At 52.7% G+C, this 17,055-nt stretch overlaps 1 non-coding gene across 1 annotated transcript; it reads right to left on the reverse strand.

The window, feature by feature from the left end:
• Positions 1 to 16,180: 16,180 nt before the first annotated feature.
• Positions 16,181 to 16,312, reverse strand: LOC123810264. Its single transcript, XR_006784227.1, has one exon. It is a non-coding gene; the product is annotated as a small nucleolar RNA SNORA51 (small nucleolar RNA).
• Between the last annotated feature and the right edge of the window lie 743 nt (positions 16,313 to 17,055).

Genomic DNA, 17,055 nt, shown 5'->3' on the forward strand with positions numbered 1-17,055 from the left:
GGATGAGTGAACTGGTGAGAAATGGAAAAATCTACCCTAAACTTTCTACACTAAAATTCACCCTATTTGCTGAAATTGCCCACCCCCAGGCCACAGAGTGTCTTGGGCTATCTGGGTCAAGGGGGAGATGATATGGACAAAGTCCTGGGCAGGGCGTCCCCAAAGGGGCAAGACTAAAGGTCAAACTCACCTGCCTGTTTGTGAGAACCTGCTTATGGGTCATACCTGCCCCCCAGGAGCGGGCAGGGGAGGGGCTGAACACAGGAAGCCTGAGGAGCGAGTCTTGGAAGTCACACAGATTTGGGTCCAAGTCCTGATTTTGCCACTTTCTAGACACAGCCACCTGGGCTCTCTGAGCCTCAGTCTCTTTCATGCAGTGGGGTGAATGATTCCTGCCTCATAGGATCGGCAATAACAAGAGCTACCCTTTGTTGCCGTAGGACAGGACCGTGTGTTGATCATCCCCTGCAGCCAGAGCCTGTGCTCCGCTGTTTAGGATCCAGTGTAGTTGCAAGGAATGCGGCAGCAGACCGCTCGGTACAAGTCCAGCTTTGCCTACCTCCAAGCTGTGCGGTGTTGAGTAACACGACCCCCCAGATCTTTGTTTTCCATCTAAGACGTGTTAAAAATAAAACTGGCCATAGAGTGACGGATTAACTGAGCTAGTGCACGGTCAAGTTGAGCACACTGCTTGGCACGTAACAATGCTGAGTCAGCATTAGTCATTTTCAGTGACATTAGCTATGTGGGTGGCGTGTCACCAAGAAGCACGGCCAGGACTTGAATCAGAGGCAGTGTCCATTGTGTTTTCCCCACATTGCTAGTGTTCACCCAGAGAGCTGGTTGATGAGAGATGCCAGACCCTGCCTCCCAGATGCCGACTCAGAAGACCTGGGTTGGAGTCCGGGAACCTGCGTGCTGACAGGCATGACCACCTGAGGCTATGCTGACTCCCTGCTGGGAACCAGGCTCTGTGCGGCCACCCAGGTCAGGAGCAGTCGGGACCCCGATGATGTCTGGTTACCAGCTCATCTTCTCTCCACACTCTGCAGACCAGACAAAGAACGACTCCCCCCCATCCCTGATCCATTTGGGTGGTTCTGGGAGCCCCATGGGACCAAGTTCCCAGCTGTCAACGCAAGACTTAACACAGTAGGGCTGAAGCCCTCAGCCCAGCGCTGATCTCTGTCTATTCTCTGGGAGTGGCCGCTTGGGTCTGCTGTAGCCCTCAGACAGAAGGCTCTGAGGTTGGGTCATAGAATTGCCGAATCAGGTTGTTAACATACTAGGCTTTGGAACTGTATGAAATGGCCAGCTCTGCTGGCCAAACAGGTCTCATTTCCTGGGCAACAGGTTGACAGTGGCTGTTGAAACGCTGTGTTGACAAGGATGCTGAGGCTGACTCTGGGCCAGTGGTTCTCAAGCAGGAGTAAGAATGTCCCGCGGGAGACATTTTCGGATGTCAGGACCTGGGCGGACTGGAGTAAGGGCATTCAGGTGGTAGAGGCCAGAGATGCTGCTGACATCCTAAAGCGCATGGGACAGCCCTACTTCCACGCCCCGCCTTGTCTCTAACCAAAAATGATTGTGTCCAAACAGCAGAAGTGCCAAGTTGAGAAGTTCTTCTCTAGGTTCAGCGGGAAGGAGTGTCATGACTGATTAGCAGTGTCTGGTGGAGTGGGGGAGGTGCAGTGAGAGCTCAGGTGGGCTGCATCTACTGTGGGGTGGAAGAGATAGTATGCACGGAGAAAAATCATAAAGATGTATAAACATAATAAAAACAAAAATCTCAGATCCAAAGAGAGACAACAGAAGGTAATGCATCCATGAAAAAAAGAACATGATGCCATTAAAAAAAGGAACACAGAGGACAAGAAGAGCTCTTGGGAAAAAATATGAGAGCAGAAATTTAAAACTCAGCCAAAGACTTGGGAGATGAAGCTGAGGGCATTTCTCAAGAATATGTAGTGAAATAAATCATTGAAAAGAGGAGATAAATGATAAGAAAATTAAAGGACTGGGACAGGAGCTCTAATACTCAATTCATAGGAGTTCTAGAAAGAGAAAGAAGCCCTGACCCGTATGGCTCAGTTGCTTGGGCATCATCCTACAAAGCAAAAGGTCACTGGTTCAATTCCCAGTCAGGGCACATTCCTGGGTTGTGGGTATGGGCCCCGATAGGGTGTGCATGGTAGGCAACCATCTGATGTTTCTCTCTCTCTTTCTCCCTCCCTCCCTCTCTTTCTAAACATAAATAAATATAATCTTAGCCAGAAAAGAAAAGAAGAGAAAGAAAATGGTGGGGAGAAAATATCAATAAAATAGTTGAGGAAAATGACCCCCAAACGAAGGCCTTGCATCTCAAGATCAAAGCGATCAGCACCGCGCACAGAGCCAGTCTCCGTCAGGACGGGTCAGCAGGAAACTTCAGGGTGTCGGCTGCACAGAGAGAAGTCGACCAGCTTGCAGAGACATAAACATGGCATCAGCACGGCTTTGAATGTCTTCACAGAAACTCAGGAAGTGAGAGACAAAGGAGCAACACCTTTAAAATTCTAAAAAAAATTCACATCAATTTTATTCTACGTCAAGCCAAAAATATGAAGATATCCCAGGCATGCAAGGTCTTGAGTGACTTACCTCCTGCCTCCTCCTTCCCAGGAAACTTCTGAAGCATGAGGGGGCGAACCGAGAAACAGGAAGACTGGGGTCCAGGAAGCAGGAAATCCAAGTCAGAAGAGAGGCAAAGGGCTCCTTAGGCTGATGGGGGAGGGAGACCCCAGGACGCCAGCTGCAGAGGCCAAGCTCAGTTTGGAAATGCCAGAGGATTCTGGGAGAGAACTCTTTCAAAATGATGAAACTGATGGAAAGTTGAATGTGAATGAAAGTCCCCAGAAAGCTTTGGACATTGGCAAAGAGTTTGAATTAAAAAAAGTAGGGATCAGTGCACAGAAAGCTAAGCAAATGAAGAGCTCGTAACAGTTGTCACACTGAGCACCAGCCTCTCCAGATTATGGCATGACTCTTTGGGGACGGGGCGAGGGATGGGAGTGTGGGTCAGGGAGGGAAGGGCAGAGATGTCAAACGGCCTCTCCTCTAGCAGGGAAGCAATGGGCAAGGCCCACCACTGGAAACATAGAACAATGCAAGCACGTTCTGCAGCCGCAGGAGCTAAGCACAGATGGTCTGCTGAAGGAATTGAAAGAGGCTGTTTCTGGACAAGAGGAAGAGGAGGGGAGCAGGACTGGGAACTGTAGCCTGTGGTCACTAACCTCCTAACTCAGCCGACCCTAAACTAGGGGCTCGGGCAACTGTTAAAACTGGGAAGGTTAGAAACAGTGCAGCTGGCGTGTGTGCAAAACCGGGTGCAACCCGAGTGAGGTCTGTGTCTCTGCTACTACGCTGTGCCTGCATCGGTGCCCTGACTTCGACAGTGGGCTTTGGTTTCTTTATATATTATCACTAGGGGAACCTGGGCACAGCGTGAGAACTCTCAACTATTTTTGCAACGTTTTGTGAGTCTGGTTTTAAATTAAAAAGTTATGTAAACAACAATGATGAATAAGAGTGACAACGAGCGAATATGCTGTCCCCAAAGCCGCCCCTTGTGGATGTAAGACAGTTCTGGTCGCCTCTGCCCAGGGGCTCGGGCTGCCTAGGGACAGACATGCAGGGGCTGCAGCCCGATGTCGAGAGGAACAGGGGAGGGTGGTGAGGGGTGCTAGACGGGCTGACGGAAGAGGCGGTCGTGCCGAGCGCCCGTGGAAGGCCAGCGTGGCCACTTTGAGAAGAGGCAGCCTGCAGGCTGAAGTGTTTTCCGGTAGTTTTGTGGGGAGTTGCAGAGGAGAAAACAAAAATTAAACCATAAACATGCCGCTGACATTGTCCTTTTAGAAGGGAATAAATGCCTGCCAATCACTGCTGGGAAATGAGTCTTAATCCTGTGGCCAGAATGCGCCCGGAAACAGCGGCCATCCCATTCAGCTGGCATTCTCCCCGGAAGGCTGCGGTTCCAAGGCTGTGGGCGGTGGGTGGTGGTGGGGACAGGGGGCATGTGAGGGCCAAGAACTTGAGCAGCACCCGCCTGCTGAACCTTCTCGTCTGAGACCCTCGGGGGACAGATGCAGAAATAGGGGTCAGGAGGCAGAGATACAGATTTGGAATCAGACCAATCTGCGTTTAAATATTAGAGTAGCCTGGCCCCAAATCAGTGTGTGGCATCGGGCAAGGGCCTGGCACCTTCCGATCCTCGTTTTCTGCACCTGAATGTGGATGTTCGGGGGGAGGCTTGGGAATCAGGGTCTGTCAGGCCCTGGGCGCGGTGCCCCAGCACAGGTGTGAAGAACTATGTCTCGGAGATGCTAAGCAGCTTGTCCAAGATCACACAGCAGGTCAGGGGCCACGCCAGAACGGGAACCCTGTTGGCCTGGGTTTAAAGTGCCGCTCCACCAAGACCCAGATCCTTCCCCGTCTCTGACACTACACCGCGGTTCGACTGAACACTCACAGGTCTTTGCCGAGAGCCCACCACGGGCCAGGCAGAGTCCTCGACACCGAAGTTGTAGCTGTGAACGGAACCAGGCTGTGCCTTCAAGAGGCTGGCATTCCGGTGGGGGAGGTGACGATAAACACAACCACGAGAGATGTCAGCTGTGAGAATGGTCAGCTGACGAGGCTCGTTGAGCACGCTGAGTGTGTGCTTCCAGATGACGGCACCGTCACCGGCCAGTCGAGAGACCTGAACGAGTTCTTCTACAGAGTTGGGGTGGTGGGGAGGACGGAAGCGGAGCAAGTTTGGGGTCTGGGTTCCAGGATCCTGACTCCTGGAATGACTGGGAGGGACAAAGTCAGCCTTGGGGATTAGCTCTAGGTTGGTCTTTGCCTGAGTAAACGTGAGGCTTTGCTATAGATTGAATGTTGGTTCTCCCCTAAATCTGTGATGCTGAAAACTTAAGGTGAGGTTATCAGGAAGTGAAGCTTTTGGGAGGCGCTGGGGTCCTGTGGGCAGAGCCCTAGGAATGGCATTAGTGCTCCCAGAAGAGAGGCCCCACGGAGCGGCCTGGCCCTCTCGCCACGCTGAGAGCACAGCGGGAAGCGCGCAGGCTGCACTCCAGAAGTCGGCTCTCACGGTAACCCAACCCCACTGGCGCCCTAGCCTTGGATGCCTGGGCTCCAGAACTGCGAGAAGTGAATTTCTATTGTTTGCAAGCCTCCCGGTCTATGGTATTTTGTTATAGTAGCCCTAACTGCTAAGACAGCTCTAGAGGTCATGAAGCTAACTCCTCCTTCTTTCCAGACCCCGAGGGGAATTGTGGGGCCTGGAGGACAGTTCTTGAGGTGCCCACGGAGAGCCGCCCTGTGAGGTCCCTCCTTCTACTCAGTGATTTCTGGCCCAGGGAGGGGCCCCGGACTAGGAGCGCAGCCCTCCATTCTCACTCACTGTGCCCCTCTCTGAGCCTCAGTTTCCTCACCCAAACAATCTAGGAATTGGGACTTCGTGGAGATGATTTCTTAAGAGGACTTGCAGTGTCTACTCCTGCTGTCTCAGAGCCCAGCTGCCACAGGAAGAAGCCCGAGCTCACCCACCGGAGAGGCCCTGCAGAGACAAACCGAGGCTCACTGCCCCGGCCAATTACTGGCCGTGCAAAGGGGCCCTCTGGGACTGGCCAGCTCTCAACCCACCTTCCATCTGACCTTCCCTCTTGCCTAAACACAGTTCAGCCAACGCCATGTGGAGCAGAGAGGCACCATCCTAGCTGAACCTTCCCCGTTACCAAACCCTACATTGTGAACGAACAATCAGCGTGGGTTGTTTGAAGCTACTGAGTTTGGGGGTGGCTTGTTTCACAGCAATAGATAACTGATACACCTGTGTGTCTGTCTCTGTCCTTGGCCAGACTTCTCTTACTCTTCCTGCTCTCCTGATCACAACAGAGCAGTGTTAAGAGCACGCAGCAGTATCAAAAAGACCTGGATAGAAATCCTAATTCTCCCACTTACTAGCTGTGTGACCACAGGCAGGTTTCTTAACCTCTCTGAACTGTGTTTTTCATCAGTAAGATGGAGATACTAATTGCATACGATGGGTTGCTATGGGTTATTGTGAGGTTGAAATGAAATAATAATACTCAGTGCCTGGAACATATCAAATGTTCAATAAATTTATTAACTGCCAATAAATATTTCTTAAACACCTCCTGCCTGTGGCACTGACCATAGAATCACAGGGGTGAAATGAGACAGACGAGGCCTCCAACAGAGCGTCTTTTCCCACAGGGGAACACAGAATGAACACACACAAAGATGAGACAGTGGCAAATGGCAGTACAAGCTCTGAAGCCGCATGTGACGGAGGGGTGATGCGGAGGGACCCAGGGCAGGCCTCTCTGGGGAGGTGACCGCTAGGTGAGACCTCGCTGATGAGAAGGAGCCAGCCACTGAAACATCAGGAGGAAGGATGTTCTAGCAACAGGCACCGGCACATACAAAGGCCCTGAGGAGGGGCCCGGGTGGGTGAGGCTCAGGAAGCCTGAGGGCCTGCAAGGAGGCCAGGGGTCTGCAAGGTGGTGAGAGGAGCCAGGTGAAGAAGTGTGTGTGTGGTGTGAGTAGATGGGGCTACTGTATGATTACTGCTGGTCAGATTGATATCAGCTCAAGTTTAAGGCCTGACCCAGAGCAAACATTCAGTTCATGCTGGACAAGTAACTGATGAGCAAGGGTTCAGCCCTAAGCTGTGAAGTGTTTCCATGGAAACCCATCCCCCTCCCTGTTGATGACTAGAGAGGCTCCCCAAGGTCTCATATCCTCTGGTCCTGGCCCTGGGCTGATAATGCTTCCTAAGCCCCTATGGAGGAGAGTCACTTCCTCTTCCTCTGCACCTCTCCCTGAACCCTGGCTGTTCGGGGGCCGCCTGTGCAGACACGGGGGCCCTTCCTGTGGTGCACACACTCACACACACAGACAACTAACGGGGCTCAGGTGGCCCGAGGCCAGGCCTCACGGTCCAGGGCACGTCAGAGCCAGGCCCAGGATGCAGCTGGGCCCTGTCTGGCCCTACAGTACAAAGCACAAATGTTGATATGATGTGGCAGTGACCAGTCCATGGCCCTGGACAGAGGGGCCAGCCTGAGACATATTCTCAGGAGACTCAGCACAGCAATGAGTGTTTGCACGGCTCCAGGGCCGAGGCCTATGGCCCTGCTCAGCCGCCGAGGAGATGGGCCACAGAGGAGGGGCTGGACGGCGCTGGGAGGCCAAGGTTCGAGAACCGGGCAGTGCCCTTCACTTAGGCCAGTGTGTGTGTATGCACATGCACACACACACAGACCCACAACAACCACACATGGTGAAATTAGGTTCAGACGTAACGTGCTCTGATGTGAGTAAGACAGAAACACAGAGGCATTGCAACACAGAGACACACAGACAGACATGAGAAGGACACACAGACATGCCACCCAGCAGCACACTCACCTATGAGGATGTGACACACACACATGCAATTCTACAGGAGACAGACACACACGCGCTTCCACGCAGATACTCCTTCCCGCCAGTGCACGCACACGGCTGCAGACACACCCCCTGAGGCCCCTGCCCTCCCCTCCCAGATGATTGAGCCAGAACACAGTCACACCTGCTCCCCGCCAAGTTATTAGCAGGCAGCGGCGGGCAGATGAATTAAGCCTTCACGGGAGGCTGGCATTTTCCTGGCAGCCCTGCTGCCCCTTGCTGCCAGAGTGCCCGCCAGCTCAAGTGGCCTTTGTGATGGCCCCAGGGGGCGCTCAGCCCAGCCTCTCTTACCTTCCTCCTTCTCTGGACCCTATAATGACCCCCTACCTTTCTGTCAAAAAGGATCTTTCTTGGGCTGATGGTGGGGAGGAAAGTCTCCTAGGGGTTTGAGGCCTGAATTCACAGAGATTTTTAGCTTCAGACAGGAGTGGTGGATGCGCCCAGCTTAGTTCAAGAGCTAAACTTAGCCCCTCTGTCTGGAGGGGGACTCAGTTTCTCCTACTTGCCACCTTGGGCTTGGTCCTCAGCTCACATGGGCTTCTCTGCCACCCTGGCCTTCCTGCTCTTCTTCCCACACACCAAGCTCATGCCTGCCTCAGGGCCTTTGCACCTGCTCTCTTCTCTGAAATGTTCCCCACCTCATCTGTGCCTGGTTCCCTCCTTGTCACCATTCAGACCTCAGCTCCCATGTCACCTCCTCAGAGAGGCCTGCCCTGATCTCCTTATTTAGAATATCTCCTCCAAATGGGCTCCTTATTATCTTCTAACTCAGTGCTTCTCAGTCCTGGCCGCTTGTGAGAATTGCCTGAAAGCTTTTTCAATAAATCACTCAATGCCAGGCCCTACGTAGACCAGTTAGGTAAGAATCTCGGGCCTGTGGGTCCTGAGTGCTGGTGTCCTTAAAGAAGTCCCTGCCTTGGTCTGATGTGCAGTCTGGACTGAGGGTTCTTGGCCCAGAGACTTCGCACTTAGAAAGAGGAAAGGCTGCGTTTTGTAGCCTCCTCGCCCCCTCTCCTCATTGCTGCTGTTTATTGAGTACCTACTACGTGCCAGGCCTACAGTGGCGGTGGGCATGATGATCTCAGCACACACCTGTGCCGTGTTTACCATGCTCACCGTACTGCTGAAAGGGCCCTGTGTGGGACAGTGCATTTCATCCCCCTGATGATGTGGGAACTGCTGCCACTCCCACCATACACATGAGGGAACTGAGGCACAGAGAAAAAAAGTAACTTACCCAAAGCCTGCAGCTGGAAAATGGTGTAACTGTGAACTTGACGCAAGCAGTGTAGTTCCAGAGCCTGGCTCTTAACCCTGACACCAAGCTGTCATTATGCTCCTTAGTCCTCAAACCACCCATAACACAGCATTTTAACGATGAGGACACTGTGGCCCAGAGAGTCAGGAGATTTGACCAAGGTCACACAGCAGAGTTCAGACCTATGAGAGCCTGAGCCTGGAGTCCTGAGCGCAGACACCTTTGTGATCCCTCGTCTTCATCCCCCTGGGTCCCAGAAATCAGCCTCAGGGGCAGCAAGCCAGCACAGGTCAGCCCACAAGTTAATTTCATAATAGCAATATAACTGTCACAAACGTGGCAGGCATTGTCTTAAGTGCTTGGCATACCTTAGCTTACATGACCCTCAAAGAAACCTTCGTTTTGCAGAGGAGGACACAGGTGCACAGAAAGTAAAGTAACTTGCCCTAGGTCACACAACAGGTTAGTGCAGAGCTGAGACTTGAACTCAGAGAGGCCGGTTCCAGAGTCTGCACTTTTAACCCATAACGCATACTCCCCTCGGCTGCCTTGCTGAGTTAAGCTGCTTGAAACTCACGTTTCTCCTCTGTAACACAGGCACACTAGTGCCTACCTCGTTTCGGGACAATGCGTAGGAAAGGCCCTCGCACAGGGACCTCGCACAGCAGGCCCTTGATCAGAGAGGTCGTTGGACAGAGTAGACAGAGACACAGCCTCGTCCTACAGCAACTAGCCTCACACATGGTAGGGGCTGAGCTAACACGGGGCATGGATGCAGGTGGCGGCATTTGCAGGCATCTGGCCTGCAGTCCCGCCGGGAAGTGCAGGGCCCCAGTGGCCCCGGAGGCCCCGAGCTCAGCACGGGTACCTTCAAACACCTGGAACTGCTGCCTGCGTCACTGCTGACCTTCCATTAATGTGTCACTGGTATTTCAAGGAGTGACTAACTGTGTTCTCCAGGGTGCGATGTAAACAGCCGAGCAGAAAGCAGCCAGGCAACAGGAGAGATGGAGACGGGAGAGGAGAAGGGGCCGGGGGCCGGGGGGGCTGGCGGAGGGGAGGCTTCCCCAGAGCACAGCTGAGCCCTTGAGTTCACCAGCAACCTGGGGTGTCAAGGTCAGACCCTGTCTTACCTAATCTGCCCTCCTGCTCCCACCAAGCACGCTGGAAATGCCAGCGTTTGAGCCGCTCCTGAGGACGTGAAAATAGTCCATGGGAGGGGCAGTACTGGGATTAAAGACTTTTTTTTATGAGTCTCTGTACCATTCTGCGTGCGTGATATCACAGCTGTGTGAGAATCATCAAAGCCGGCCTGTCTGGAGGGTTTAAGGCAGCCTTTTTGTTCCAAAGCTCCAGCTGTCTCTCGCGAGCTCGGACCCTCTCGTACCTTCCAGGATGAGCTGTCCATCATTCCAGCCCTTCAAAGAAATCTGCAAATGCGCAAACAACAGCTAGCCGAGTGCCCATTGTTCCATGCGTCCTCTAAAAATGTCACGGGAGTTAGGAAAGATGGGCCCTGTGTCTTCATGTGCCATATTTTCTCCCGAGTTCTTGCCTTTGCACCAGCTGTTCCCTTTGCTGGGGAGGCTCTTTGTCTAGCTCGCCTTGCAAATTCAATGCCTTCAATGCTCAGCTCAAGTATTAATTCTTGTGTGAAATCTTCCACGAAGGTGCCGTTCCCCAGCTCGGACTTATCTGCTGAGAAGTTCTTCTTTCAAGTCTGTTTCCCAAGATCAACTTTGGGTCCATCACAGAGCAGCTTTGCAGTCGAGTAAAGCGTGATTCTCGAACCAGCAGCAGCAGCAGCAGCAGCAGCAGCAGCAGCTTTAGCAACCCCTGGGAGCTTGCTAGAAATGCATATTCGTAGTCCCAGCCCAGACCCAGCAAATCAGAAGCTCTCAGAGCTCAGCCATCTCTCAACAAGCCCTCTAGGTGACGAATGCACGGTCAAGTTTGAGAGCCACTGTGGTAGGGAGCTGAGGCAAGTTTTCGAATGCTTAATTCAGAACAAACAATACAAGTAACCACAGCAAATACCACCTAGAGGACCATGGGCCAGACTTGTGCCAGGCACCTCACCTGCATTCATTGTCCATAGCAACATAGGAGGAAGGCACATATACCCATTATATGGATGAGGAAACCGAGGCTCAGAGAGCCACTTTCTTCCCTAGGGAACAACTGCTAGTGGTGGGTCCAACTGTGAACCAACCATAGTCACTCGGACTACAAAGCCTGTGTGTTACCCGCAGAGAGGACATCCACACAATTTGGGGATTTAAGAGAGGGAGATCCCTGGCCAGGTAGATCAGTTGCTTAAAGCTCTGCCCATCTCTGATACATTAACCCCTACTTACCTTCTAGCTCTCTGATGAAATGACAGCTCCTCAGAGACCCCTCCCTGATCCCAACTGGGTCAGGGCCTATTGGACGATCTCCTGATCTTCTTCCCAGCATACTTTGCGATTGTAATTAGATACTACCTTGTGTGATTATGCTCACTCACTGTCTCTTTCAGACTATAAGCTCCTGGAGGCAGGGCCACCTCTGTCATGCTCGCCAACCCAGTACAAAAGTTACCTATCACTGAAAAGCCTTCATGTCCTAATGTCCCTGTCCTTCTAGAACCAACTGAAACGTCCCCTCCTCCAGGAAGTCTCCCTGTGCTCCCTTTCTGAGACAAGTAGCCCTCCTTCCTCAGTGTCCACAGCCCTCTTAGTCAGAATCACTCTCTACCACATGGCATTGACTTTGGGGAACATGTGAATTCCGGGAGAGATTCCATGAGCTTGCGAGTCCGGGGAGGAGAGGACCCAGATCTGATGTTTCTGTGTCCCTCACGCACACGCACAGGAAGGACCTGGGCGGTTCTCTGGCCCAGCAGCAGAATCACTGACCAGGTAGCAGAACTCGTGGCGTGGCCTCTGGCTCACCATGTATCACCCAGCAACGGCCTCGCTTTTCCCACTGGGCCTCTCGGGGCCCTTTTGGACCTGCCACTCTCCCGTTTCCACTGAGCACTGTGGTTCGGCTCTGGGGCTGCTGACCTTGACCCAGCAGGCCTCTCTCCACAGGCCAGGAGCCCAGGTGCCTCTGGTTTTGCGTTCCAGTTAGAAATCAAAGGAACAGAAACGCCGACCACCAGACTCACGGGCAAAACAAAGCAACCCTATCAGAGCGAAAGAACTTTTATTAACCTAACAGCTGGCACCAGAGCTCCTCACAGGAGGAAATATAACATTGTTTGGGGAAAAATATTTTGACAAGTGCTGGGAGGAGGGTAGGGACTGTGGGCCTGGTGCCAGAGCCCCAGAGTGAGGGGGGCACTGCCCTGGAATGAGGAAGGCTGCGAGTCCCAGGGCGCCCAGAACAGGGGGCGTGCAGGATAATGGCAAATAACAGAACAATAGCTAATATTTACCGATACTTCCATCCCCAGTAAGGAATGTGCACACATTGTGCTCAGCACATCACAGCAATCAAGATGCCAACAACAAAAAAAGAACAGAAAGAAAAGAAAGAGGGAGAAAGAGAAAAGCAAAAAAAAAAAAAAAGAACAGAACAGAAAAGAACAAAAAGACTAGACAAAGGAACCCTCTCTGGCTAGCTGAAACAACTGAGAAAATCTGTGAGAAGTATCTGCGCTATGTAAGGCCTGCGGCTACTAGCAAAGGAAGAGCAGAAATAACAATGGTTTAAATAAGATGGGTAGAACTTTCTTGTTTAGTAAGTAGCTGGAATGTTACAGTGGTTCTGCTCCATGAATTTTTCAGGCCCCCAGCATGTGCTCCAGGGAGGCTCACTGGCATATATACATTCAAGCCAGCAGGAAGGGGGACGGGGGAGGGGTGCCTTCAGGGGACCCCCAGGAAGGTGCACACATCAGTCGGCTCACACTCCATTGTCTAGAGCCTGCTCAATGGCCACAGCTGGAGGAGGGAGGCTGGGCAATACAGTTGTGTTCTGAGTGGCCGCTGGCAGCTCCCCTGCTGCAGGAGAACGGAGATGCTGCTGGGGGGAGGAGGAGTCCCTGCCCGAGATGGAGACTGAGGAGCTCACAGGACGGTGGGGAAGGCTGGGGACCAGGCCTGGAAAACTGGTAGAAACCAAGGGCGGCCATGGGGAAGGACCCACTGCCGTGGTCACGCTAACGGCAGCGTGCACCCCCCAAAACCAGTCACCACCACCCATGTAATGTCCTCATGACCACCCTCTGAGATAAGCACTATGATAAGTCCCAGCTTTCAAACAAAAGGGGTTATACAGTCGCCAGTCTCTATGGCACTTTGTATGAGCTGGGCGTTGCCCAGAGCACGGTAAGTCCTCACTTAACATTCTCAAAAGGACACATAATGAAACCAGCTGTTACCATAGGCTAATTGATGTAGATAAAATTAAGTCCCTAGGGCATCTCATCAGCCTTAAATGAAAAGATGTAATCAGAGGACCTGCTGTACCTTACAATCATTATCCCTTTTAATTTGTCCCAGCCTCAGGACAACCACTGGGACAGGTAACATTAGTAACCCCATTTTGTGGAGGCAACCAAAGGTGAGGGAGGATGCCCAGGGTTGCGCAGCACGTAAGCAGCGGCAAAGCTGGGATATGAACCTAGGCAGCCCGGCTCCAAAGTGGATCTCGTGCCAGCTACGCTGCACTGCTAGCAAAGGTGGGAAGCGGCAGGGAAAGGAATGAGGCTGTGCATCCTGAGAAGAGGCCCATCCCCAGATTTTCCAAACCAATTTCCAGTAGAAAGCACTGACTCATGAATGCTTTCTGTAAATACTTGTTGTTGCTGCTGTTCTAGAAATCAGGCAGATTTCACGTCAAGGTTGGTGAGGCGCAGCTCAGAGGCAACACCTCCACAAGGTTAGCACCTCCCGTTCCTGCTGCGCCCCGCTCCCGCTGGGAATTAGCAGAAGTATAGGAGGAGGCTTTGAACATCACTGGGTGTTGGAGCTAAGGCCATGAGAACAATCTCATTTAGATCTCAGAAGCAGGCTGGCCAACAGCTGTCATCTGAGTCACCAGATTTCCAAAGCCAGCGACCAAGGGGCCAGCCTCCACCCCCACATGCACACAGATGCTGGATCTCCAGTCTTGGCTGCTGTCTGGGATGTGAATCACAATTTGCATTTTGCCTGACCCAGTCCTGACCCCATGTTCCAACAGGGGTGCTCCAAGCGGGCTGTGGCCACCAAGCAGAAGGCTGAGAAAAGAGAAGACGTGTCTGCAAAACCCATCGATGGGACCTCTGTCCCCCGAAATCACACAGACTATCCCAGCACTGACCCTGGGTGCTGGGCCCTGGACCTCCTGGGGACCTAGCCAACTTTGGGAGTAAGTGGATAGGCCCTCAGACCATGCTCCAGAGACATTGCTCTAATCTGCTGAAGGAATGCCCTCCCCACCCCCCTGGGCCATGATTGAGTGGGGATCTCGAATGTTGGGAGCTGTAGGTCCTCAGAGGCCTGCTGTCCACACACACACACACACACACACACACACACACACACCCCCCAGGCATCAAGAAGACTCAAGACTGAGTCGTGCCCCACCCTGATGCCACTTTTGTGTCCCCAGGGCTGAGGGGTCCTGGTCCTCTGTAAGCAGCTAAAGATTTGTTTCTTCAAAACACACAGGCCAGGAGAGCTTCTTTATTAGTGCTATATGCTATTAATTATTATCATTATCATTATTGTGATTCAGCCACCATCTTGTAGGACTTCCAGTACCATAAAGTATATTAGGCATTGACATTTGCTATCTTTGCCTCTCCCGCAGTGTGCAAGGAAGGGGCCCACACCTCTTCAGCTGAGGGAGAACCAGAAGCTCAGAGAGGGTCAAGCATCCGAAGAAGGGAGGACCAGCACACAGGCCCTTGCTCGGTGCTGGATGGCGAGCACCTCATCAACAAAAATAGGAAACAGCTCGCCCTCTGGGAGAAAGACAGCAGTTCCTGAGGACACCTGGAAGGAAAGGTCCAAGCGCGGAGGGTTGGTGCCTGGACCAGCAAAACTCTGCCTCCTGCTGTGCCCTTACCTTGGTCTCCAGGAGACACATCGGAGGGTTCTCGCTGGGTCCCAGCGTCCCAGGGAGAGTCACGGCTGAATTCCAGCAGCCGACTGTCCCCGGAAAATGCCAGCACACTGCCCACCGCCCAGTGGCAAGGGTGCTGCTGAGAAGCCGTTTTTATGTCACGTCTTCCGGGGCTGTGGGAGCTGAGGAACCAACAGCTAATCCAGGGGAGTCAGCCCACCGAGAGGTTAGGAACCCATTTTTCTCTCTTCCTTTTTTAAAGATTTTATTTCTTTATTTTTAGAGAGAGGGGAAGAGAAGGAGAAAGAGAGAGAGAGAAACATCAATGTGTGGTTGCCTCTCATGTACCCCCTACTGGGGACCTGGCCCACAACCCAGGCATGTGCCCTGACCGGGAATTGAACTGGCGACCCTTTGATTTGCAGCTCGTGTTCAATCCACTGAGCTACACGAGCCAGGGAAGGAGCCCACTTTTCTTTAGTAAAAATATGAACTTGGAGACGTCTCTAGGAACTTAGAGACGTGAACTCTCTGGTTAATGAGTGGCGGCTGCTGGGTCTGTGAGGGACTGAGGAGCTAGGGCCAGCTTGGACACCACAGCAAGCCCAAACCGGTGAGGTTCTCTTCTGCATTCTTCTCCCTCCCCAGACCAACGGACTCCCACTTGCATATCTTGGACCAAAATTATAGGGGAGGGAAGAAGCCACAAGGATGCAGAGTAAGTAGGGGAAAAAAGGAGAGAGACAGAGGGAGACAGAGAGAAGCACAGAAGACACACCACACAGAAGGAGAGGGAGGACGTAAATGAGAGAAAGGTGCTTTGTTGGTCCCTCGCAGCTCCAGGTTCCGTGAGGCCTGACGCCATTCTGCCTCCGTGGTACCTGTGCCCTCCTCGACCTCGCTTGAGCTGGTTTGAGTGCTTTCTCTTGCTTGCAGCTCAGTAATCTCTGATTCACAGAAAACCAGGAACCGAGAACGAACTTGGAATCACAAGTTTCTCAGAGGAAACACGGAGCCATGTGTGGGATGAAAGCCAATTGGAGGCGAGGAAGACGCGGCAGGTAACAACTGTCTCTCGGCCACACACTCCTCCCCTGCTGGGACGTCCTTCTCTCAGCAACAGGACTGCGTGAACCTCCCAGCCGGGGGTGGGGCCTGTTCCTCCTTCCCCACTGTGGATGGAAAGGGGCCACCAGGCAAACCTGCCAAGCTCACAGGGGAGGCCAGCACGGCAGGCCCTGCAGACTCAGGGACCAAGAGCAACCACACAGGACGGTCTGAATGGGCACATTCCTAACTAAAAGCAGACCGTGGTGGGTAGTCACATCCTAGGCCTGTGGCTTCTTTGACAAAAGTCAATCTTTTTTTTCTCCCTGTCCCCCCATTCACAATACAGACCATGCAGAGGGCCTGGGCAGAGGTGTAAGTGGGGTGGGTTTACTCTGCCTCCTCTTGCTGTACAGGCGGTGTAGGAACACAGCCTGTGGGAAGCACCGGGAGGCCGCCAAAAGTCAGTCTTCACCTTGACTGAGCCCGTCCATTGCCTTTTTGCATCTGAGATGACAGACCTTTGGCATGTCAGAGTCATCTTGTTTTCCAGACCCCTCAGGGCATACGCGCCACTCCAGACCGTGAGACCACAGAACCCCTCATTGTAGCGCGTTCCCCTAAATACCTTCTCTGTGTGCTAGTAAATATTTATCATTAACTATGTTGTCCCCGCCAGTGTAAAAATGTGTGTGTCTCCATTTGACTTTTTATCCAATCCCAGAGTTCCCCCTCCCCAGTGGGTTTCCCCTACCACCCATCTAGGGGGAACTCCCAGCGTTTTCCCCGACCACCAGTGGGTTTCCTGTGACCCTCCTGTGTCTCCTCCTCCGAGTCTAGTGTATAAAATAAGTCGAGAGACTGCCCTTCTCCAGAGCATTTCCTCAATCCATTGAGATTTTCCCTTCTCATAATCGTCGTCAGTTTGACACAAATAAACTCATAAAAATTCCTCACAGGTTCGGTTGGTTCTTCCATCCACACCTTGAATCTGGGCTGGCCTGTGACTTGCTTCCACCAGTAGAAACTGGAGGAAGTGAGGTCACGTGAGTTTTGGAGCTGAGGCCTTGAGACGCCTTTCGTCGGCTTTTGACTTTGCCCTTGAAACTCTGCCCTGGGGCCACCGTGCTGTGAAGAAGTCCCGGCTGAAGTTCCTCATGGAGAGAGAAGGGCCCAGCGTCACAGCTGTTACAGCCGTC

The sequence above is a fragment of the Phyllostomus hastatus genome, unplaced genomic scaffold (assembly GCF_019186645.2).
Source record: "Phyllostomus hastatus isolate PE091 unplaced genomic scaffold, TTU_PhHast_1.1 phas_scaffold_585, whole genome shotgun sequence".
In the NCBI taxonomy this organism is placed as follows: Eukaryota; Metazoa; Chordata; class Mammalia; order Chiroptera; family Phyllostomidae; genus Phyllostomus; species Phyllostomus hastatus.